We start from the raw sequence: 25,270 nt of genomic DNA, 5'->3' as shown, positions 1-25,270 counted from the left end.
AAACAATTATGAGAAGAACATTTAAATCAACAAATAAGAATAAATGTCACTGATTCAAATGACAGAAATTCATTCTTTTGCATTTCTTTGATATGGCACATAAAAAAAAAAAGAACAAGGAAACATTGGTTTCAGACAAACTGACAAAAGAGTGTCGTGTGGCATTCCTCAGACAAGCCCCACAACGCACGTCGACTTTTCTCAGGACGCACGAATCCCACATTGTGTTTGCCGAAGCAGGATTCCCTTTCCCAAACATCCAACGTGTTTGTGTATTGAAGCATCATTCAACATTGTGTTTTCAGGAATATTAGCATAACTGCCCTCCAGGGTTTATGTAAATTGTCTCTCCTTACAGTCATACAAAACAACCGCATCCCAAAACTTTACTCAAATACTGATGACGAGCAACCGTTGATATCCAAAACCTTTACACTGCACAGAGAAAAATGTCGGAGCTTGGAGCTTTGCTGCTTACTAGGAAAATAAAATTGATCAACAATCTCACACTTTCATCTCTCCCTCTTCCTCTCTTTATCCCTTATGCATATATTCATAACGATTAACACAATATTATAAGTATCTATCTATTTCTCTATCTACACACACACACGAGCAAGGGTGACTCAGAGGTGTTACGCTTCCGATTTCTCTGTGAGCATTCCGGAATGGGATTCATAGTAACAGGCTCTTCACTCTAACTACACCCATCACAGATGACTAACTACCAGATACGCAATTTCACTTATTTACAATAGGTTGATCGTAGGAGAGCTTAAAGACAATTTTTCAGTAACCTTACAGAGCACCGTAGAAGTAAACTGATCAGCAATTACGGCAATGGACACTTTAGCAACAACTTGCTGAATAGAGACAGTCATTCTACAATTGTAGCTCATCAAAGACGAAAAACTATTTCAAGAAGGAAAACGATAACATGTATCAGGTTTACAAGGTGCACCAGACGCCCCACAAACGATAAGGAAACCCATCTGGATCCTCTCCACCCAACTGTCTCGCCTGCCTATAATCCTTTCCATATTCCGTGGAGGGAATCTGGCGAGACGAGTCTCAGAGTGAACGAGAACATCAACACCAAAGGCTGTATAGCCTCTTAGACCATTAATTTTGGAGCATCTCTTCTTTACCATTAGCGTTGGTGAGCAGTTCTCCATCATTCTTTAACAACGGGAGGATAGTAAAGGTATGGGACCCTGTGATGGGGAGAGTTTACCCTGTCTCGTCTAAGACGAATCACATTTTTTTTTTAAATCACATTTTGTTTTTCAAAATATCATTCGAATTTCCCTTGGCATACTTGTAAACTCTGTTACTCGATGGATTCCAATCAAGTTCTCGTACTTCAGGAAGCAATTACTTATCTATACAATATCATCACGTTCTTTATCTTGATACGCTCAATTAACGTTATTATAGTTGCGACTAACCGTAAACACTTCCCATTAGATCTGATAAGCTGCAATTTCAGCCCAGAGGCCACAAACCCAACCGCGCACCAACTTTTAGGCCTATGTACTGTATCGTTTACATGTTCAATTAGGGAGGAATAATGAAAAGAAATTTATATTCGATCAAAAAGGGGCTGTATGGGTTTTATCTCGAGTTCAATAAATAAATAAATTAGTAAAAAACTATGACTTGCGTTATTAAATGATTACATCCAAAAACAAATATACAAGCAAAGAAATAAGTGCACAACTTCAAACCTTGGCTGTTTGGTGTCAAAACACAATGTAACGAAAATGATAACAGGTAATGAAGATGACAGATGCATAAAGACTGTTAGACGCTGAATATGACGAGAGAAATGTAGCGTGGGACAAGGATATTATGGAAGGATGGGCACAGCGGAAATAATAATGATGATAAATAGCAAATTAGTATTGTTTAGAGCATCTGATGAAAACAAAGGCCAAAATGAGATTAAAAACGAGGAATGAATAAAGCACACAGCAAGACAGTGCAGAGGAAAGCTACAGTAACGAAGATGAAGGTGAGACGGAAAACGACGTCATCATGTGAAAACATGGATGGAAATGCACAACAGGAATTATGAAACGATAAAGAATATGGACAGGAAAGGAAAAATATGATAAAATAGGAAGGAACAAAATCTGGTAAAAGTGGACTACAAACTTTTTGTAAATTTATGTGTGTGGAAGATAGAGAATTAGTTGTTTTAAAGCAAGAGGAATAAAAGACAATAAGGGGGAAGGGGGGAGGTTTGGGTGAGGGTGGTGAAATTAGGTAGGACTCAGAGGAGAAAGAGAAAAGTGAAGAAAGGGGAGAAGGGGGAAAGGGAGGGGGCAGGGGGATAAGTTAAGGGACCACGCCCAGAAGGGTAAGACAATGAAAGCGGTGGGTGTAAAAGGGGTTGGGAGAGAGAGAGAGAGAGAGAGAGAGAGAGAGAGAGAGAGAGAGAGAGAGAGAGACTTTAAGAAGGAATAATCGCCCCGCCCAAAAGTCAGTTCCTTTTCCAATTTCCTATCCTGATGAACTGGTCATCATTTCATCTAACCTTTTTTCTTTTGCCCTTCGTGAATTCAATCGTCCACCCGCCATGTATTATCCGAGTACTGAGAAACGCTCGGAATGCGAGCGTCAGAGCCCGTTCATGTCCCACTACTGTCAAACTTTGGAGTTTAATTCTTGCTTCTGTTTTTCCATGATTTTTATAACCTTTCAGGCTTAGAGGTGAAAGACCATCCCTTTTTTCGTTATTTGCCATCGCTTATTCTTTAATGTCTTGCTTTCTTTGGGCCAGGGCTAGAAAAGGGAATTAAGTTGCCTGTTTAATTGCTCTTCTGGTATTTGATACTTCATTTCATTTGCTGGCTTGTCGAAAGTTTGAGCAATGGTCACTGGAGCTTATGTGCAACGATATCTGAAACTCATGGGTGGTTACCCATCCCAATTCTGACCCGACACAATGTTGCGTAACTTCGCTGGGCATAAAGCTACGAATATATTAAATATCGTAAGTAAGAACCCTATTTCTCATTCAGTTCTTTTTACTTTAAATAAAGTAGATTTAAATACTCATTAGCAACTGCCCAACTATTCCCAATTAATAATATAATTATAAACATTTGAATGTTCAGATCGTCATAAAATCTTAAATTACACAAGCTAAAATATATTTTCTTCTGTTACTAGAAACCTCTGGAGTTATCAAATAAATTTCTGTACTTTATCTTTGCATGTGTACTATATAACAACCTTCAAAGTCGCCTAATACTCAACTCGGCTAATCTCTCTCTCTCTCTCCTCACACACACACACACACACATATATATATGTATATATATATATAAGTATATATATATATATATATATATAAATATATATACATACATACATATACATACTACATATACATTGGATAGCCTTTTCCTCAACGGAAATTTCTGTTCCAATGATATCCTATGGCATGGGAATCATAATGCAACTAACAAACACGTGTCACTGTCATCGTTCGCTATTATTTACCTTTAAGCAAATTACATTATAACTCACTTAATTTGCAAATGCTTTGGGGTGGGCAATGTGTTTAACAAGTCAATATTTTATTTTCAGATTCAGGAGTGACAGATTGCTGGGGCTTCAAGTGACAGGAGGGAACTCTAAAATCCTAATAATAAATGTTTATATGCCATGGGAAAATAACAATAATTTTGATCATTACTGCATGATCCTAGGGGAGTTACACAGTATTATTCATGATTCTCCTGCTGATGATATTTGTATAATCGGGGACCTTAATTCTCACCCCACAAAACAATTTTATAATGAACTTACTCGCTTCTGTCAAAATCATGCTCTCCAAATTAGCGATGTAATGCTCCTACCTCCCTCCTCCTATTCATATGTACATAATAGAGCGGACGCTACTACAACCTCCTGGCTGGACCACTGCATCACATCTCCACAACTTCATGATTCTTTTATGACCTGCAATATTCGCTATGATCTTGCAACGGGCTACGATCACATCCCATTACAGGTGTCATTCAGTACCCCATCCCTCCCTACCGTGAACCCACTAACTGACCGCCCACCAGCGGTAAACTGGGATTTTAAAAACCAACAGAAAACCAGATACTTTAGGGCGACCACGGAAACCAGTTTGAGGTCAATAGTTCAACCGGCAGACGCCTTACTTTGTACTTACACATATTGTAGAAATGACCACCACAGGAGGGATCTGAATGAATTCTATTCGAACACAATCTCCGCTGTGCTTGCTTCGGGTAGGACTGCCTATAGATTTCATCAAGGTAATTCTCGTAATATACCTGGATGGTATATTGGCGAAAGTGCAGTTCAAACTTGCTCTTAAGCTCCGCAGAGGTTTTCAAATTCTGCCATCCGATAATTTACATTTTGCTAGCTGCCCTATTCAATGCGTGCACAATTCACCGGTTTCTTCCAGACTCCCTACTCTTAGTTCACTTGACACCGTTAATCAAAAACAAGCTAAAGGATGCAGCTGACCCTGGCAACTACCGGCCGATTGCAATCACAACGATCGCATCGAAGATACTTGAGTCGGTTCTTCTAGTGAGACTTCTCCCCTTTCTACACACCATTGACAACCTGTTCGGGTTTAAAGCAAACCACTCAACCGACGCCTGGATCTACATACTGAAAGAATTGCTGAACTACTACAGCCTCTCCTGTTTTCCTTTGTTTTTTAGATGCGAGAAAAGCATTTGGCAGAGTAAACTACCCGAAGCTCTTCCTGAAGCTGCAAAAAAGGGGCACACCCATATATCTAATTGGCCTTTTACATTGCTGGTTCTCCACACAGGAATTCTGTGTCAAATGGGGTAACATATTATCGTACACCTTCGGCTCCCTAAACGGGCTTCGGCAAGGGGGCATTCTCTCTCCATACCTGTTTAATACGTGCACAGATGCCTTGAATGTCAAACTGAACTCACTCCCAATCGGATGCACTGTCAATGAAACAACTATAAACAACCTCTGTTACGCCGACGATATGGTTCTGATTTCCCCATCAGTGCAAGGTGTCCAAACGACTCATCGACACTTGCCGCCAATATGCAGAGGAATTTGATATAATCTACACCGAAACCAAGACCCAGTGCATGTCGTTGCTTCCGAGATCGCTTAAGCATATTGCAGAACCACAAATTTTCCTCGGAAACCGTTGGCTGGAATTTGTGCACGAATTTCCGTATTTGGGTCACATTATCACCGACGACCTAAAAGATACGGCAGACATGGAAAAGAGGCGTCGTAAACTATGTGCAACTGGCAACATGATTGCAAGGAGGTTTGCCTTCTGTCACCGAGACGTGAAACTGCTGCTCTTCCGCTCGTACTGCTACAGTATCTATGGGTGTTCCCTCTGGACGAACTATACCCGAGAGACCATGAGATGCATAACTGTTGTGCACAATGACATTTTGAGACGCCTCACAAACACTCCCCGCTACCACTCCGCCACACAGATATGTTCATAGAAAACCACCAGGACAATTTAAAAATCATTGTTAGGCGAGTGTGAAACAGCAGCAACTCGCTCATACAAAGCATCCTAAGGAGTGAAGCAAGAAGATCTAAAATGTGGGAAAGATGGAAAAATGAGGCCTTTGTCCTCTAAAGGACTTAATCTCTGTATTGGCAAGATGACATCTGCAGATTTTGTCATTATTATAGCTATTGCTGATATTTTAATTTTTCATTATTACCGTGATTACTATCAAGTTAAAGATTTTTTTACATTCAATTTTCGTATTTAGCCCTCTGGACCTGACTACTGTAACCACCTAAGGTCTTTAGTTGAAATTTAAGTTATATAACCTGTGCACAAACTGTTATAACTCTCAATGCATTTTTTTTCTCGTCAATATTATTACTGTTATTACGAGTATTATGATTTCTATCTGTTATGCTACCTCAGCTATTTTGTGGATAGGTGCCGATCATTCTTTTTTTTTTTATCATGTTGTCTCATGTATCTAGATTGCGTATGTTACTGTCTGTATTTTATATATTCCATGTATATGGCCCCGAGCTGAAATAAAGGATATTATTATTATTATTATTATTATTATTATTATTATTATTATTATTATTATTATTATTATTATTATTATTATTATTATTATTATTATTATTACTACTACTCAAGACAAGCAAGCCCTCTACTCTTTCACAATCTCTATATTAAAACGTATGATGATAAGTGCACTAGGTTAAAGGCCATAAGTCAAACTTTAATGATATATCACTGTGCAATGTGAGCCCACACAAATACTACCCATGGGACAGGGTTATACCAACCCCTTCCCAAAAATTCTCGCAGGATACTGGAAGGGTTAAGGTGGGTACACACGTGAGAGCCGAACCTTGTATGTGTAACTGAGTTACGCATATACGGTTACAAGGTGTCAAAATGTAGAGGACGAACCGTAACCACGTTAAGCACGTAACTTCATTTCAATCCACTGCGATCACCAGTCTGTCTCTGTCCGGGTTGTTTACCGACGATGGCCACCATGCAAGTAGCAGCTGCCGCGTACATTTATACACATTATTTTAACGAAGATGAGCGAAATAAAAGAAGATGGTGGCAATTAAGTTTATATACTAGAAGGGTAGAATACAGTGGTCGGGAATTACTCGCTGACTTGAGATTCCAAGAAGTTTCTGGCCACAGTGAAGTCTTTTCTTCGTAATAGCTAATAAATTGAAGGACCTCTTCGTCACTTCAATCAGCTATGGTAGACATATACGTACTGACTGACCAAAACAAGGGACTCTACTGTGGACGGTCTTGTTCATAGTCGGTGTTAACAAGTTCAGCAACCTCTGTTGTTACGCGTGTCATACAGGTCCCGTCCACACATGGCGTAACGTTCAAAGAGACCTCCCTTTGATGCGGGGCCCAAAAACCGACAATTGGCGGGACGGAGGGCGAACCGAGCCTCGAACCTCGCGGGTTCGGGGTTCGGGTTCGAGGAACCGTCCACACTTGCGTTTTTGTTACAAGAATCGGTTACAATACAAGGTTCGGTTTGCACGTGTGTACCCACCTTTATGTGTATACAATATATATATATATATATATATATATATATATATATATATATATACTATGTATGTATGTATGTATGTATGTATATATACCCACCAGAGACTGTGGCTCCCGATGCCACAATTTTGGCATAAGGTTAATTCTTGCCCTCGCGTAGTAAGGTGGGTATAAGAATCACTACGCCGTGGAGTAACATCTTACAAGCATACCAATCAGCTATGTATATGAAGAAGGATTGATAGTGATTCTACGTAACTGAAATCGAGGGGATTATGAACAGAACTAGAGTCGATATTCAATTTTTATCGCATCTGACAGCCGAGCAGTCAGGTCGATCGTCTGTCACTATATCTAAACCAGAGGCCTAGTGATGTTTGGGGCTTTACATTTGCCATGAATACATATATATATATAATAATATATATAGATATATATATATATATATATATATATATATATATATATATATATATATATATATATACAGATATATACAAATATCCGCAAGTCTATATACATATTTATTTGTATATAGCATTGGAAAAGTAAAAATTAATATCTAAACCTTTTAAACAAACGTTCATAAATAAGCTATATTCCAGTGACCAGAGTTCTTCATATAAATGATAGTTATCAAAATCTCAATGTTATTTACAATGACATTTATCACGCACTAATAACAAAAATACATTATCAAAAATGAACAAAATATAATGAATAACTAGGCAGTTAAAGGGTGAACGTGGCAATGACCGGTTTCTTGATTTATCTGGAGCCACCCTGTTAGTCGAAAGGCTCATAAGGATGAAATATATAGAATGCTTATAAACATCTAAATGAATGCCACAATTTTAATCTAATTGTCCACTAAATCTCTGGTCGTCAACTGAATTAGCCTCTACAGAACCTGTGCCCGCATGAATGCAAATCTAGCTAAATAGCAATATTCAAATGAGACTTTTGACGAGTGTTTCCAACACCTGCGTGTGATACAGGTGTGAACTCGTCACGTCAATCGTCTTAGTTTCAAAGGCGCGAAATATTTGATGGTGTCTCCTTCCTGCTCTTCGCTTCGCTCTCTTTAACCCCTCCTTGAATACATAATATATATATATATCTATCTATATATATATATATATATATATATATAAAAGCTCACCCTTTAAACACACATATATAGTACATATGGTAAATTTGCTTCTAATCCCGGAGCTCCTTTTCTCATGCTCTTAGAATATCAAATTCACTTTACCTTGGGAGTAAATTACTTTTGGATGTATGCTATTCGCAAGGTACAGCAAATTCGATGTTGAGAATATCTGCAGTTTAATATTTGAAAAAAAAAAATATATATATATATGTGTATATATATATATATATGCATACTGCCTATCTATCCACCCACTCTTTCAACCAGTGTTAAAAATAAAAATGTTTCTAACGACACTACTGAGTTCTAGTTCTTCGTTGATGCAAGCTCACTTAAAAGAAAATAATAATAATACTTTAGAATACATCTGACCTTCAGAGACTAATTTCAAAAATGTGTTGCATCCTCTCAGAACAACTTCTGCCATCTAAATATAACCGCAATGCCAATATATCTTGCACATGATATAAGCCAATTCGCTTTCACTAGAAAATAAACAGCAATTGAAGGACAACCAAACCAGTAAATTACGGCAATGATCAACAGGTAAACTAATTTCAGTGTATTGGTCGCTTGTCAATAAATCAAGTAGCTATCATTGAGGTTAATATCACACGATCTAGTGAAATTACATTTTCTTGTTTGTTGACTTGTTGAATGGTTACGTAGTCATCTATTTATTAATTTATCAAATTCAGAGGTAAATTCAAGCATTTCCTCTTCTTTTACATTTTGCAATTACCTCTCAGTGCATTTACTTAACCGTCTTAAGCAGGAATTTCTCCAGTAAATGAACATCAAAATTTCTAATGGAAGTATGAAATTTGGGCCTTAATGTTACAGCGCTGGGGCCATGGAGGCCATGCAGCGACCATCTAAATTTCGGCGTAAAAGACGACAAAATCATTTTAAACAATGGTCTCCATTTTATCGACATGTGCTTTATATACAGTTTTTGATCCCAAGTATGATCAGCAATTCATACTAAGTTCTGAACTTTAAAATATTTATAAGATTTATCGTGTAGTTATGTAACAGAAAATCTATAGAATGAAATCCTTTATTTGTTTAAGTCTGGACCACAACGAAATAGGAGTGCCAAGGAATTCAGCGCCATAAATAAAAATGATGAGTCAAGAGTTCTCTTATTGTTCAGGATATTCGCAAGCAACAGAGCATGGCCAATTACTTCACTATCGTAAATGTCTTAAGAATCAAAAATATAAAAATTGGATGAATGATAAAATCCAATATAGAAGTGTTCCGAAGGCATAATATCATGTAGAATTCTCCAGTTAAGTACAAGCGAAAACGTGAATCGTCAATACATATTCCAAATACAAGTGCCTTAAGCGTTATAAATACAACAGATGCATTCTGCAATATCGAAAAAGAGGTTCATAATATGTTGTCCAATACTCAGTAATATTCCATTACAGAAGAACAAAAATTCAATAAAACCTACAGAACTCAACAATTATTGCTTAGGATAAACAGTATCAGATTATGTCTGCATAGAAGTGCACTTTAGAACAAAAATGCATACCGTCTCATCCAAGATGAGAATGCCCGAACGCTTTTTATTCAATGAAGATCGGACAAATGCACACGAGTTCTACAACAGCTGCAAGAAACAGAAACTCCCTGTAGTTCAATAACAGAACACCATTTCTTGAGTATACGAACAGCAATGTTATCTTAAGTGCAGTGGAAGCTGGATAGTTTACATGTAACCGAGGTCTAAAATGACTTCATGTGAGCCATTGCAATATATAACCTGTACCTAACATTCCCCTTTAAGATGTTTATTACAAAATTTAAGGTAAATGGAAATATCAAGAGTTGACTCCCTAACCTTTTCCTTTCCACTTATATTCATCAAATAATGAATCGATTAAAAAGTACCACGAATACGGAAAGTATGATAAACACATTTTTTTAACGAGAAAAACTATACACACAAACACAAACACAGACACCTTAGATCCAAGTCTGTCATCACGACACAGACAACAAAATGATTCCTTAATCAGTATACAACGTTTCTATTAAAATACATGCGGATCCACCTTAAAGAAAAACTGCCTGAACCTATCCCCAAAGAAAAACAAAAACATACGGAGAAAACATGTGGGATAAAACCATCTCGATTACGAAAATAGCCCGTTTTTAAGACGCATAATCCAGCTCTTATAAACTTCCCTTCTTTAAGAAGTAAGTCACGGCATGCGCACTAGATACGAAAAGATACAAAGATGCGCACAGGTAAGTGAACAACCGCAATCTTCTCGTGAAGCGAAAACTATTCGTAACATTCTCTCTCTCTCTTTCTCTCTCTCTCTCTCTCTCTCTCTCTCTCTCTCTCTCTTTTTTTTTTTTTTTTTTTTTGCAGAGGAAACCAGCGTATATATTAATAAATCTTTACTAACCATTCTAACTGAACTATTCAGAACTTTCACAATGGTACTTTTAAACAGCTACATAAAATTCCCGAGGGGCAAGCTGATTCTTTTCACCTTTTGTTACACTTCTAAACGCAAGTCTTTGAGAGCAAGTAGCAAATTCTAATGGTTTCTGCATCTGTATCATAGATTGCACGAGACTCAATGTCGTGACATTCAACTGCAGAAGCTCCCTCTACTCATCAGTTCAAGATTAAGAAAAGCACCGACTTGAAAGTAACTCGACTTGACTTGCGCATCATCCGCTATTACGATGCTACAATTAGTTTAATCCTCATTATCCTGATGATCACTCGTTCAGTTGGTTTCGCAAACTTCACTGCCATACACTGCAGCTTACACAGACTTCAAGGGTCATTAGCATATTGCAGAATGTCTCATTTTTATTGTAACTCATCCAAATACTGACACACCAAGTTTTGCCTAACCTCACTGATTGACAGTGATATTACCTGGAATTTATTATTATTATTATTATTATTATTATTATTATTATTATTATTATTATTAAATATCACAAAATCTAATGCTTACGAAAACAAATCAGGTTTTCGCCGCATTTGGACAAAATGCAATAATGAGTGAATTTTCTTACAATGGTAAGAAACGCCCACAAACAAATTAATAAAGAAATAAAGCAAGACGAATCCTGCTCACCCCCTGGTAAGTCCATGAAAATCCTCAAGACGAAAACAGATATATTTGGGACGTATCGTGACCATACTGTTTAGTCATCACTTGGACCTGCAAACAGGTCCTCGCTGGACGAGTGGTTTTCGCGCTCGGCTACCAATCGGGTGGTCCGAAGTTTGATTCTCGGCTCGGCCAACGCGGAATCAGAGGATTTTATTTCTGGTACTAGAAATTCATTACTCGATATAATGTGGTTCGGATCCCACAATAAGCTTTGGGTCCCGTTGGTAGGTGACCCAGTAGTTCCTAGTTACGTTAAAATATCTAGTCCTTCGGGCTAGCCCTAGGAGTGCTGTTAAACAGCTCAGTGGTCTGGTAAAACTAAGATATACGTTTTGGACCTGCAAACTGGGCAGTCTCTTATTTTGTTATTGATATCATCATCCACAATGTGCAGACATCTTTTATGACACCGTGCAATCATAGTCCATAACCTTGCCAGGTGGGTTTCTACAGAAAATAACTCATATATTTGAAAATTGAAAATATAATGAAGAAAAGAGGAGAAAGTGAATCAGTAAATGGCTGAAATGGCTTCGAATGAAACGATTCAGAAAGGAGAATCCATACATTTCTTTTGGTTGTGTAACACCCGTGACTTCTAACTGCGTTGGCGCTTGATCAGTTTGTGTGAAGTTGGTAGTGTTCATGCTAGCTTACTGATTCCGGTGATATTACATAGTTGAATAGTTGTGCTTCATTATCTTATATTGAAAAAGCAAAATAACAGAATTTAAATATGAAAATGAGTTGACGCCAGAAAAATACGAAACTGTCTGTACTTTGCCGTAAAAAATATTCGCCAATAATAAAGTATTGAGAAAAGTAATTTTCTTTGCAATATACCAAACTACGATAAACTCCATTTCCATGAATATATAATCTATTGATATTCAAAGCAAGGCATTGCAAAACTAAGCATAATACCGTCCTTTTTGTCAGTATAGTATAAAACTTACACTGTCCAAGATTACAAAATATCTCATTTGTTTTACCTGTTACCGTTCATGATATTATAAGTAAGATGCTTGATTGACAACCGTACACAACGTGATGATAACAATTCCAGCCTGTGCAAGATTACGTATCATATTGCGCAAATGATGATTAATGTTGCTGAATGACCTTGTTAGCGTTGTCTCTTCGTCAAACAATGTGAGATTGGTTTTCCTCCTGTAATTATCCGAATTCCTGTTGTTCAAATGCCAGAAAATGATCCCAGTTATATTCTCCCCAGTTTCTTCTCACTCACTTATCGACGCTTCACGTGTAAAACTACCAATATTTCTATAACAAATACTTTCTGATAACAGGAAGTTTAAGATCTCTTACCTGATGTTGCTTCAAATATAAACACTATCATTGATTTAATACATAATTAGTAAAATTTAGTAAAATAAAATGGTTAAGTGGGTTTGTATTATAACTTTCGCTGTAAACTATGTTATTATTTGAAGGCTATGAAAGCTCTCTCTCTCTCTCTCTCTCTCTCTCTCTCTCTCTCTCTCTCTCTCTCTCTCTCTCTCTCTCTCTCTCCATCTGAATTCTACAGCAACATCAGTTACATCTTCCTTTTTCATTTTTTCACGTTAAAACAATACTCCATTAAAATATCATTTGAAAACAACTTGCATCTCGGTTATATAGAGATCATAAAATACCATTCAAAATATAGGTACCGACGACGTATGAACCATCCTCTCCCGAAACAAGACTCAATTTATACTTCTCTTGACTTGAATGATCCAAAAAAAGGCGATCTAGATAATATATGTTTGATTAAAATATAATTCTTGGTCTAAACAAACTTATCTAAATAATCATCGGCGAAACAAATCGAGAGAACCTTTGGTAATAGTTATTTTTTAACCATAAATGACAACATGAATATCCTTATCTTTATATGGAAAATACTAATGAAAGCAAACTAACATTCCAGCAAAATATCTGCACTGCAGGAATGTCTGATTGCCTATCAAAAACTAACGTTACACATCGACGTCGATAGTACATCAATTTCTTTGAGGATATGACGAAGACACGACCGAAGGGCGATATATGTACGCCAAACCCCATATAAGCAATTGCATGCAAGCCAATAAACCATACAGTGGAAAACAATACAGATCAATCATACATCCTGGATGAATCACTCTGGGAGGAATGAACGAGACTTGAAGAGTCTTGGCCGTCAAAAGACCTCAAGAAAGTCAGGGATTCAATGGACCCAAAGCAGCCCCACAAAGGCTGAAGGAATCAAGTAACTCTCACGAAAACAAACAAAAGAACAGGAGAGTGAGTTAATAAGGAATCTGAAGTTCTCGTAGATTAAATGAATGTGCTCATGAGAGGTTAGTTATAAAAGCATAGTGTACATGAAGCGCCTCACACACACACACACACACACACACACACACACACACACATATATATATATATATATATATATATATATATATATATATATATATATTACATATATACATGCAATGTATATGTGTATATAAACAACGAATAAACATTTACTTATTGAAGGCAACAACGAGACACCTTGCTGAGCTGGACAAATAACAATATAAGGGACGTCCCATATTTTCTCTCTCTCTCTCTCTCTCTCTCTCTCTCTCTCTCTCTCTCTCTCTCTCTCTCCTTCACGTCCCGCCCTGGAAGAATCTCGGCGCCAGCTAACGTCTCCTGAATACGTACTGAAGTTTGAAAAGAACTAGTTCCTGAGAGAGAGAGAGAGAGAGAGAGAGAGAGAGAGAGAGAGAGAGAGAGAGAGAGAGAGAGAGAGAGAGAGAGAGAGAGAGAGTTGGACAATCTTATACAATCCAACACAAAAAGATGAAGCTAGCTGGCTAAATGAATGAGAGTAGTAGAATGGTAGTGGTGAACAAGTAATCATGCATCAGAATCTCTATAAAACTTTGACTGTCGAAATCTCTCGTTACCAGATCTGGTGTTAAGTTGATTGTGTTGATGGATGGATGCTAAAGCTAAGCGTTTTGCCCAGAATAAAAAATACTTTGGCAAGCTATTTAACAAAACAAGAAAGGACGATACGAACGGAACACTTAAAAGGATAAAAGAAAAACGGACAAAACTCGAAGTTACGGAGTTTAATCGACCGAGAAAATTAAGAAGAGGAGTGTGCGGGGGGAAGAGTGGTAGGAAGGGATGCACGAGAATCAAGGTTCAATGACCTCGAAATGAGCAATATTTCCCAAAGCGAAATTCCCACTTCTCCCAAAACCTCTCCCCTCTCTCCCCTTCCTTCCTAACAAAATTAAATGGCAGACCCACTATGGTCAAGGGTCGTTGGGTCAAATTTGAGGTCAATGACTCTCCCGCTAGAACATTTAGACACAAGGACGACGCAGATGTTAAACAACCGTTTGTACCTTGCTGTCAAAGTCATTTATAAAGAGAAAATGCAATAACTTGGATTCCACGTCATTTGCATACAATAATGAGCGCACGAAGTCGCGATAAGTATAATTTATATGGCATATAATTCATATGTCAAATTACTACCAAGCGCCATTAGAGTAGGAAATACTACTTGCTCATTACAGGTATACATTATTGTACGGTTTACTTTTAAATTTCATCACAAGACACATGAGTGAAGAAAATCTACGTTCTGATAGAGAGAGAGAGAGAGAGAGAGAGAGAGGAGAGAGAGAGAGAGAGAGAGAGAATATCCATAGATGGTCTAAAAATCAGATGTAAATATGAGGAAGAAAAAAGAAACAGCGGGATAATGTCCCTCTAAGCTGCGTGACTCACGAGATCCTGTCATAAAGACTCATTCTTGCAATGAATGAAAGCTCACCCGCATGTTAGCGAACTCAAAGATAAACCAACGTGCATTTTCTCAACCTTTCCAAATTGTCTCAGCGACCAAGTCAATTCTTATTAAAGTTTCCCAGATCTTAGGCATATACAAAGAGCACAAAAACGTTTGACTATTCATATATATATATTTTTTTTTACTAACTTAATCACTAGTATTTAAGTCACCGATAATGGTCGTGCAACACCACCCTGTGACAGGGAGTGAAGAATAGTACCACCGTAGGTCCTGCGTGTCATCTGCTGCCATGCAGTCTTACTTTTTTTAGTAAAAAGCCAGGCCCACCACCAACAACTGTAGAAACTGCTGCCTTGCAGTCTTACTTTTTTTAGCAAAAGGCCAGGCCCACCACCAACAACTGTAGAAACTGCTGCCTTGCAGTCTTAATTTTTAGTAAAAGGCCAGACCCACCGCCAATAACTGTAGAAACTGCTGCCTTGCAGTCTTAATTTTTTTAGCAAAAGGCCAGGCCCACCACCAATAACTGTAGAAACTGCTGCCTTGCAGTCTTCATTTTTAGCAAAAGGCCAGGCCCACCACCAATAACTGTGGAAACTGCTGCCTTGCAGGTGGACCTTTTAGTAAAAGGCTAGGCCCACCGCCAACAACTGTGGAAACTGCTGTCTTGCAGTCTTAATTTTTAGCAAAAGGCCAGTCCCACCTCTAACAACTGTGGAAACTGCTGCCTTGCAGTCTTACTTTTTTAGTAAAAGGCCAGACCCACCGCCAATATCTGTGGAAACAGCTGCCTTGCAGTGTTACTTTCTAGTAAAAGGCCAGGCCCACCGCCAAAAACTGTGGAAACTGCTGCCTTGCAGGTGGACCTTTTAGTAAAAGGCTAGGCCCACTGCCAACAACTGTGGAAACTGCTGTCTTGCAGGTGGACTTTTTATTCAAAGGCGAGGCCCATCGCCAATAACTGTGGTTGATGACAGCAAGGGCATGCGGTCGTAAAACCCCTTTACCAAATAATAAACCATGCCTGATGTAAGGATAGGTGCATCAGGTAACCGACCCCTTAGTGTAGGGATAACTGTGGGAAAGAAGAATGGTCGTCCACCCCGCCTGACTGTATAAAGCTTCACGATATTGACAAATCTAAATCACTTGCGCTTATATTACAAAGTTAAATGTTTTTGTTATTCGTCCTTTTCTCTATCATTAGACCCCTTTTCATAAACATTATACGAATACATAACTAACAGGATCAGTCAACAAAGTGGATGGATACTGGATACATAAATTTAAAAGAAATTTCTTACTTCTTCCGTTGACGAAGACAATCGCATAAACATTAAGAGGGTATTTAGGATCTGGTATGTTCATTCGTATATTTGTGCTGAGAAAGATAATCATTCTCTTTCTCATTCTCTACTCCTTTCAAATCCACCTAAATAAAATTTCACTGTGATAATGTGATTCTTAGACAAAGCTGATTTTTCCCACTGATGTCACGTCATAGACACAATGAGGTGAATGAGGTGACAATCGATCTCAATTTTTCCCTTCCGGTTTCAGTGGGACAACTTTTCCTTGTGGAATTTGCTCTTCCTTTTCTCATCAGAAATATTTATAGGTTATATTAACAACGAGTCTTTAAATATTACACTCGAAAACGTACGCATACACGGCGAGTCAAGATCTCTCTCCTTCTTAAGACCACGTTAACTTCTTTTTTTAACTCTCTGGATGCATTCAAATCCTTTGCTGATTTCCATGACTTATCCACCAAGAGTTCGAAGACTGTTACGTTAACAGGATAGGTTTCAATAACTGTGTATGTAAACCTTGAGGGAGTACCACCGCTCTTGGCAATAATAAATGAACATCAAGACCATTTACCAGTTTACATTACTACTTCTTCACTCTAATCTATGAAACGTCGGACTTATGTGACTCAATTTTAGTCTTTACCGGTACCCAAAGTCAATCTTCAACAAAATATTGCTTTCACGTTATAGTCCTCTGACAGTCATATTTCAGTCTTAACTACAAATATCTCCAAGTCATCCTGAGTTCTATCTCCACTCTTCTATGTCTGAATATCATCAGGATGAGGTTTTCATTTACCCCTTTGAATCATGATTTCCTGGGTCTTCCTGCTACTTCCCTACCTACTGCCTTTCTGTCATTCCTCATCCTACGCATCACTATCCAAAGCATCTCATTCTTTAAGATGTCCGTATTTCAGTCTCTTGATCCTACTTCTTTCCACTAATTCCCCATTTGTGGTACTATTTTTTCACCATACTCCATCTTTGAATCTTAAAATTTCATAGTTATATCTCATTAAAACCCCAACTTTCCATCTCAGTGCCATGTTTCTGTTATGTATGTACTCAATACAAGTCCTTGCTCTGTCTACCAGTGAGACATTTTTATCAATTATTAGCCTAGCTGTCTTTCCGTTTCATCAAAGATGCAATTGCTGTCTGTCTTCCTGCTCTCAGTTTCTTCTTTGTAGTGTAGTGAGTCTCCGAGGTAACCTCTTATAAAATCTGCCCATCTATCACAACAAGGTCCTCATCCAATCTCTCCTCTATTTCCCCTTGCAATGCATTTCAGGCATCAACAAACTCTTACTTCCTATATATATTGCAACCGTGAGCACCTCTTGCAACACCATCCGCTTCATTCAATACACACAAAAGAGTTTACCTCCACGCTATTCTTACAACAACCACATGGTCAACACCATACCGATCACGCCACTGAGATTTGGTGTTTGATGTTCTACCGAACCTCACAGATGACAAGCATTCCTGCTGCTTTCGTCACAGATTCACATTCAACATGGAAATCCTCGTAAACTGTGACCCATCACGATTCTTCAGCTAACGGGGATCTTTCTTTCTTATAACTGTGCTGACAGTTAAATGCGATGAATAAAATAACCATTAAACATATCGCACCCATTTGGCTACAGAAAAGCATTTGCGAATAGAGGTAATACAACCATCATTCGAATATATGCTAACTAATGCAATAAACATGTCGTTGTGACTGACTGACTGATTCAGTATGTTCTGACGAAACCACAGCCGCGTCATTGTAGCTGTGGAAATAAACTGTTCATGAGCTTTAAGCAAATTATTATTGTACGTCAAATGAACAAACATGCATCCACACATTTAGCAAACGTACCACTGAAGTGAGGGCACTCCGTCCCTCAAGCTAACTAGCAAGCAGTCGTATGAGGCCGTTCTCTTCCCGCAAGGGATCAATCGCTGGACCTGTTCGTCTGCACCAACACCACCACCGACTCTAGCCTGTAGCGTGCCTCTCTGTGACCTATTGCTGCTCTCATCGGACAATGAGGTTCTAATACAAATTTAAAAAAGGTTTATTGAAGTATATGTGCCGTCCAGTAGGCACTGGTGGCCACCCATCTAAGAACTGACCAAACCCAGTGTGCAACGACCATACTATTGCCCAGCAATGGAGGTGATCGCCCATTCAAGCGCAAATGAGTCCCCAAAAACTGCTTAAATTTCAAGATGAAGCATAGGAAGTAAAAGAGGAAAGCCACAGATGCCATCGTTACTATATAAACATTCCGGGACACCCGTTACCGAGGCACATAAAGAACTTTATAACGAAATCATGAAAAGTCTCCGGGTGTAAATTACGAGCTTTTTAACGAGTTCCTTAGCACCAAGATTGCGGGCCGGCTGCCACTGCCCCTGACGTCGTTTCCAGGCGGTCTAAATACGACGGTGTCACTTCTGGCACTTGCTTTGCTATGCTGCTTGAGAGAGAGAGAGAGAGAGAGAGAGAGAGAGAGAGAGAGAGAGAGAGAGAGAGAGTGTGTGTGTGTGCGTGTGTATGGACTCCAGAAGCCTCCACTTTAAAAGGGTTCTCAAGAGAACATTTTAATACTTTCCGAGAAAGAGAGAGAAATTTGCCCTTCAAAAAGCCTAAACAATCATATACTTTATTTGATAGTTCTCAATGAGAGAGAGAGAGAGAGAGAGAGAGAGAGAGAGAGAGAGAGAGAGAGAGAGGTAAACAATCATGACAAGACGTACTCCAAATCCACCTGCATAATAATGGTTCACATTAAAATGCTTCCTGAAGCAGAGGGAGCACTCCGCATAAATCAGAGCTTCATATTCTTACTTCAAAACTCGGGCAATATTCAGAGGCATTCCAACGCGCAAATTTACCACCGATAACACAATTATCACATCTGAACTCTAAACTTTAATGCAGGCGAGTATAACACCATAAAAGGTTCACAGATAGGCTGAATAAAAACAAGAAAAAGGCGAAGACGGAAAAACCAAAGTGTAGGATTTACACTCACGAAAACGAAAATTACCATCCACCAAACGTTTTAATGATTCTGTTAAAACAAGCAAAAACACATATCATCATAACGTTCAGACGTAAAAATAATTCACAGACAGGAAACGGAAATCTCTTCTTAAATATGGACCAAAAATAATCAAATGTTTCATAAGCCTTCGCAAGATCTGGTCTTGCCGTTTTATGAACACCAAATCGATTTATGTCAAATCAACCGATATGAGCAACCTTTTTGTTCTAAAAGAATTCCTGATCATCCGATCAGAGACTAAGCAAACGACGAGTTTGATTAAAAATATTTTGATCAAAGGCCATTCATAAATAAGCCCTTCCATCATCTATAGGAAGAAGGCATGGGACTAGCAACATCATTTCTATAGGCAAACTATGGAAACCAAAGGGTAAGTCATTCCAGAGCCTCCCCTTTAAGGGAAGACCCGAGATCGATCCTAGGGGAAGGGGGAAATGGGAAGGGGAAAGCGATTTAATATTTATTCCTGAGCAATGTAATGTGCCTCTGTTGACTCATGCAGTGAAACAAGTACTTAACAGTTGGCCGATTGTGGTGGGTTGCACCCAGGGAAAAGAAAGGCCAGGGAAGCACCCTCAACCCTAAAGAAAGCTAACATATACTGGATTAACCCTTCTGCATAATGCTCTGGAGCGAGTTGGTCTTTGGTTTTCCACAGAACAGAACAGAATATAGAATTTCGGTCAAAGGCCTCTCGCTAAGACCTATGGGTTCATTCAACGCTGAATGGGAAATTGAAATAAGAAGGGTTTTTGAAAGCTGCAGCAGGAGGAACAGTAAAAGAATGAAAGAAGTTACAGTTGGGGCCGAAGGGACACTGCAAAGATCCTTAGTAATGCCCTCAATGCACCACATGAGTTACACTGACTGCGCTGCTCCCTACGGGGATTTACCTGTCATAAGAAGCTTGTATAGAAGAAGTCGTTCGTAGTTTCATGCCTTCTTTCCGCAGATATTGGAAGGGGGTTGATTTATGAACGGCGTCGGAACAAAATCTCATCAACCAAAATCTTCTTTTGCTTTGAGTCTATCACCGGATCCCCACCAGTTATTTTGGAACTCCAAGGCTGCTGAAGTCAGTTTATTTGACACGGCCTAATTGGTGTTGATAAAATTGCTAAAGACCAGGTTATGAAACATGATGATTTGTGGTCAATATTCAAGAAGAGATTTCCGGTTGTTGTCTGTAAATTACTTTCAAGTCTGAATGTATTGTGATGATATGCGTTATAAGTTTTAATATGAATAATTCAAATTTTGGCTGCTGGTAATTTATGTTTTGGTTCGTCTTTCTTCATTTGCTTTATATTTAGCCTTTCTATGAATCTTTTATGGAATTATAATCGTCTGCAGTGAAGCTCTGGGTTCAGATGTGATAGTGATCCTATTAGGGGTAAAATTTGCTTATATTCACTTATAACTAACTACCCAAGTAAGTATGCATTGTACACTGAACAATAAATACAACTGCCCATACGTAAGACTACACATTTCTTAATGAAAGAATTGACGCTTTCAAACTGAATGCCCTTGGCAATGATAATACACCAAAGCTACGAATATCATCGATCACCAAACCACGTGTAATTTTTTCCTCATCCGCACTATACAGTTAAAGCAGCACGCTGGGACACCTGCGAAAGCTCATGTTTTTTTCATTAGGAATATATCTAAGTAGATATAGCCAATCGTGGATCGTATAAACTTCGCAAAAATGCATAACACCGTTCTGTTTAAAACTTTCTTCCGTCTCATTATTTTTTCCCTAGGCGCTGATTGTAACTTATTTTAACCGCATTCTCGTGTCTCGTAAGTTCTCGTACAGAGCTGAACATGTACTGCGGTGCATCATAGAAAGACAGAGACAGTTTTTCTATCTTACGATTATTACTATCAAGACCCGCATTTTATGTACGCTTGGTTGATATGTTGGGTGATTGGCCGCAAAGTATTTCTCCTGAGAGAGAGAGAGAGAGAGAGAGAGAGAGAGAGAGAGAGAGAGAGAGAGAGAGAGAGAGAGATGTTAATGTTATCTGCTCGTACTTGAAGTTGTACAGAATAGTACTAGATGAGAGAGAGGGATTGGAGGCTGGGCTTAACCTACCTTTGTACACAAACTGATATTACACTAGACAGACGTCACAATATTTAAGGATGAAAACGTTACTGCATTTACGAAAGCATCAAGACGCTAAAGAACAACTCTCGATGTCAAGGAAGCGTCTGGCTTAGCTTTGGCAAGGAGCCACTTCTGAAGAGGTTTTGCCGAAGTGAGAGCCGCTACTGATAATGCTTTCGGTTACGGGTATGTACTAATAATAATAATCATGATAATAATAAAGGCGTTGTTGATGATGATATTGTTAATGATACTGCAAGCCACAAGACTCATTATAATATATTACTAATAATCAATGTGATACTATCTTGCTTAATACGACCGAATCTAACAGAAACTATTACACAATCCGTTTAAAAGCGATGATGATAATGATAATACGATAATACCAACGGAACTGCAGCAGCAGAAACAACAGAAATAAACAATAATAATCGAATACAAACGATGATATCCATGACTGAAATTCCATTTCTCTTACAATGCTATACTCATTTATACGGCAAAAGTCAGAAGATGAACGCATATTTAAAACTAATAATGTAGCTACTAGATAACTAAATGATAACATCTCACAATATTATGAGCAATAATGATGATGTCATTAAAAAACTGCTTCCTTTCAAATAATAATCTTGAGACATCTCTATCCAATCAGGAATGACGGCAAGTTGAATTCCTGACTGGCATATAAACATATTAAATACAATACGTGCTTCGTTTAAGAACCTTTCCATAATATATATTTTTCAAAGTTTCTTACTTTCTGCTGATTTCGAGGAATTTACCAGTGTACAGTAATATCTGGCATTACTCTATGCTAGCAGCTTAACGGGTTATCAGGATCGTAAAAAAATGAGGGGTATGAAAAAGAGGGGTTATAAGCCCCTTAGGAACGGCCCTTGAATTTCGGATTTTGACTAAAACCTTCCAGGAGGAGGGGGGGGAGGGGGAGTTTATGGTAAAAATTTGGTAGCCTTAGCTGTCAACTCCGAAAGTTGTATAAACTAAGGGCGAATGAAAAAGGGGATTATGACCCCCGTGGAAACGGTCCACGATGTTCGGATTTTAACTTACACTTTCCTAACTGGGTGAGAACCCTATGGTAAAACTTTGGTAGCCATAGCTTCAGCTTTAAGTTGAAAAAATGAGGGGGTTTACAAAAAAGGGGGTTGTGACCCCCCTTGGAAACGTACCTCGAATTTTGGGTTTTGACTAAAGCCTGATGGGGGTGGGGGTCCATGGTAAAAATTTAGTAGCCCTAGCTTTGACTCCAAAAGCTGTAAAATATGATGGGGTATGAAATAGGGGGTGTATGACCCCCTTAGAAACGGCTCTCGAAATTTAGATTGTGACTAAAACCTTTTTTGGGGGGAGGGGTCTATAGTAAAAATTTGGTAACCACAGCTTTCACAGTGTGGGCCTGCATAACCTACAAACAAGCAAACAAACAGAAAGAAATTGCCTTTTATATATATACTATAAATTACATCTAAGAAACCAATGATCTGGTTATAGCCATATATGGCTATAAACCAACCTCGATCAAACCACAATGCAATAGTTTTTGTTCGGTGTAAATCCGTCAAGCCGTTTAACCGTGATTGAATAACAGACAGACGGACATAACGTCCATTAATCATACTATGATAAAAGTATATCGTAATCGGGCAGTTGGTTTTTCATTCATATAAAAACAAAATTACTTGTAAATCCTCGTAAAAACCTGTCATGCCCAAAACCACGAATGCTGTACATATTATTTTAGTAATTTACGTTCCTATTACAATTTTTCATAGCTTCAACCAACGATTCAGTTCAGCAAACTAACCACGTTATTCAAATGGAGGCATTTAAATGAGTAATAAACTTCGTGATAGCTATAAATCAATCAAGTCTCTGTCTCTTGAACGCATAATTAGCATAAAATAAATCGTTGGCAACATTAACTATAGTCTTAAAAAAGATTTTCTACCCTTATACCAGTATCAGAGCTCGAAAAAAGAGAAGGTTATTCGCATCAAAACATATTGGGTCTGCGCAAGCTGTAAATGGTCATAAGGAAGCATGCCTTTTCAACAGAAATTGATGTCATCTTACCTCAAATTATTTTCTCCCAAGAGCTTCCATTCTAATCATGTCCAAAACCCTCTCAACCTGCAAAGAATAATACTGATTACTAAAGCTTTGCGCTGCTTTTTAGATTTCTCCAATATGCTTCTACCTTATACATCCGTTTACTTCTTCTCATTTCTTGAAAAATTCACAACCTAATATGTTTTAGATTAACATCACTAATAATTTCAGAACTAAAAATAAAGAATATTTTTTTTATAAAGACGGCATATTTTTTCCTGGCACTAAAAAGCTAACACGAACAAAGTTAAGATGAATCTTAGCATGGAATGTTTTGCCAAGCATGCTTTCTTTACTTGTTACAGCTGCAAGTTAAATCCAAGTATAAAAAACATAATTGAATAAAATATAAAAAATAAGCCGACAAGAAGAATTATAACACATATCTTACTCTATTTGCCAATTAAAAGATATAAAGACACGCAATCGCTCGGTAGTTATCGTTTTTGATAAATAGTTTTACTTCGTTCTCAATTTATACCTATATTCTAATCCACCATGCATACTAACATATGCTCCAAATTTATATATTACTTTCGGATACAAAATATAAATCCCAGCAGCTGAGTAAACCATCCTCCTGCTGTTGCTACCATGTGTTAATCTAATTGCATTCACAGTTTTCCAATGCGACGAAGTTAAGTAATAAAAAAAAAGTTAGCCAGTTATGTACAAACGTCAACACTTACACATGCATACACATAATATATATGTATGTATATAAGCACATATAATATATATAGATATATAATATATATATATATATATATATATGTATATATATATATGTATATATATCTATATATATATATATATATATATATATATACACATATAAATTGAAACGCTTGCAGCACATTAGAATTTAATTTTGAAACATACGACGAGAGAGAGAGAGAGAGAGAGAGAGAGAGAGAGAGAGAGAGAGAGAGAGAGAGAGAGAGAGATAAATTAGCAGACACGCTGCCAAAGTTACCCCTCACAGACACTATGCTACCCAGTGGAAATACCAATCAGATCATATTTCAGTTCAAAATGTTAATACTTTTGAAGGAATGCGAATGACATCATATGGTGTTGAGTCACAGCTGTGAGGCGAAGACACCATTAATACCATGACATCATTTCATATTCTTCTCCTCATGGGGGTTATCTCAGATTTGGGTTTTCATTATTATTCATGATTCAAAATCTCCTTGCTTGGCACACAGTAAGCGGTACTAAGGTTCAAGCTGCGTTACTCTCGGCCTTTTATCTCCATTAGTTCTGTGTCTCTTTCTACTTTGCTGTTAACTTGTTGAATATTTCAATTTCAGCCTTAATTACAAAGAAATGCTTTGGGGGAACCCTACGAGTATCTGAAATAAGGTCGTCTAGAAATGTGATCCTGGATGGGATTGCTAAGTTGTAATAATCATATTATGGAAC

General features: G+C 38.0%; 1 protein-coding gene across 1 annotated transcript in view; it reads right to left on the bottom strand.

Moving 5' to 3' along the window:
• The window catches only part of LOC135195072 (piezo-type mechanosensitive ion channel component-like), a 347,594-nt gene that overhangs the window by 309,980 nt on the left and 12,344 nt on the right, over positions 1-25,270 (bottom strand). The window contains exon 2 of the mRNA XM_064221446.1: positions 23,807-23,863. The gene's annotated coding sequence lies outside the window, so the exon portion shown is untranslated. The remainder of the gene's footprint in view (positions 1-23,806; positions 23,864-25,270) is intronic.

Source organism: Macrobrachium nipponense, chromosome 15, assembly GCF_015104395.2.
Source record: "Macrobrachium nipponense isolate FS-2020 chromosome 15, ASM1510439v2, whole genome shotgun sequence".
Lineage (NCBI taxonomy): Eukaryota > Metazoa > Arthropoda > Malacostraca > Decapoda > Palaemonidae > Macrobrachium > Macrobrachium nipponense.
This window is presented reverse-complemented; position numbering and strand designations above follow the sequence as displayed.